Raw genomic sequence first — 1431 nt, forward strand, 5'->3', positions numbered from 1 at the left:
CTCACTGGATTGAGCCTCCAACTTCGACTTCAGCTCAGGTCAGAATCCCACAGTTCATGAGTTAGAGCCCTGCGTGGGGCTCTGAGACAACAGCTCAGAGCCTGGAGCCTGTTTCAGATTGTGTGTCTCCTCCTTCTCTCTCTTCCCTTCCCCTACTCACACTCTGTCTCTGCCTCTCTCAAAAAAAAGTAAACATTAATTTTTTTTTAAATAGAGCAGAGAAACGCCTGGATTGCTCAGTCTGTTGAGGATCTAACTCTTGATTTCAGCCCAAGTCATGATCCCAGGGTGATGGGATCAAGAACAAGTTCCATGTTGAGTATGGAGCCTACTTAAGATTCTTCCTCGCTCTCTCTGGCTCTCTCTGTCTCTGTCTCTCTCTCAAATAAATAGAAGTGTAAATTAAACAAAGATTTCTCACCCAGGAAGTCCTACATGCAGCATTTGATTCCTGAACTAAGAGTCTATAGTACCTGGAATATATTAGCAGTTCTTTTCAAAGAGGAGATCAATTCCCAGGCCATCATTAAGCTCACTAGTTGGGGTATAGGTTAAGAGGGTGTTGGTAAGTGACTAATAAGACAAACCTTAAGTCAGAAAGAGGCTTCTGGATTTCTTCCTTTTGAAAAACGCCTTCTGTTACCTGGATGTTCGCCTCACTCTCCTACCACCGGCAGCGTGTTTGTGCTGATGCGGCAAGCTCACCCGGGATCTAAGCAATTATGGGCTGAGGGGCAATTAGTCTGGGTGGAGAACACAAATTTTGTATGTTCCAGCTCCAAAGTATTGGGATTATTTTAACGTCATCATCTCTACAATGAAACCTCTGCGTGCCAACCGTGGTGTTAAAAAGACTAACTCCCAAGAATCCTATCATGACTTGCTTGATCCAGGCTCACTTACCTGTGATCTTGCAGCAGGAACCAGGTTCAAAGTTTAATATGTAGCAGCACTATCAACAATATCCAAATCATGGAAAGAGCCTAAATGTCCATCACCTGATGAGTGGATCAAGAAGATGTGGTGTATATATACAATGTAGTATTACATGGCAATGAGAAAGAATGAAATATGGCCATTTGTAGCAAAGTGGATGAACCTTGAGGGTGTCATGCTAAGCGAAATAAGTCAGGTGGAGAAGGACAGATGCAATATGTTTACGCTCATAGGTCTAACAGGAGAGCGGGAGAAACCTATTGGAGGACCATGGGGAAGGGAAGGGGGAAAGAGAATTGGGGAGAGAGAGGGATGCAAAACCTGAGAGACTATTGAATACTGAAAACAAACCAAGGGTTGAAGGGGGAGGGGAAGGGGGAAAAGAGGTGGTGGTGATGGAGAAGGGCACTTATGGGGAAGAGCACTGGGTGTTATATGGAAACCAATCTGACAATAAAGTATTTTTTTTAAAAAATGAAGTTTAATGCAAATGCT

The sequence above is a fragment of the Suricata suricatta genome, chromosome 14 (genome assembly GCF_006229205.1).
Source record: "Suricata suricatta isolate VVHF042 chromosome 14, meerkat_22Aug2017_6uvM2_HiC, whole genome shotgun sequence".
Lineage (NCBI taxonomy): Eukaryota > Metazoa > Chordata > Mammalia > Carnivora > Herpestidae > Suricata > Suricata suricatta.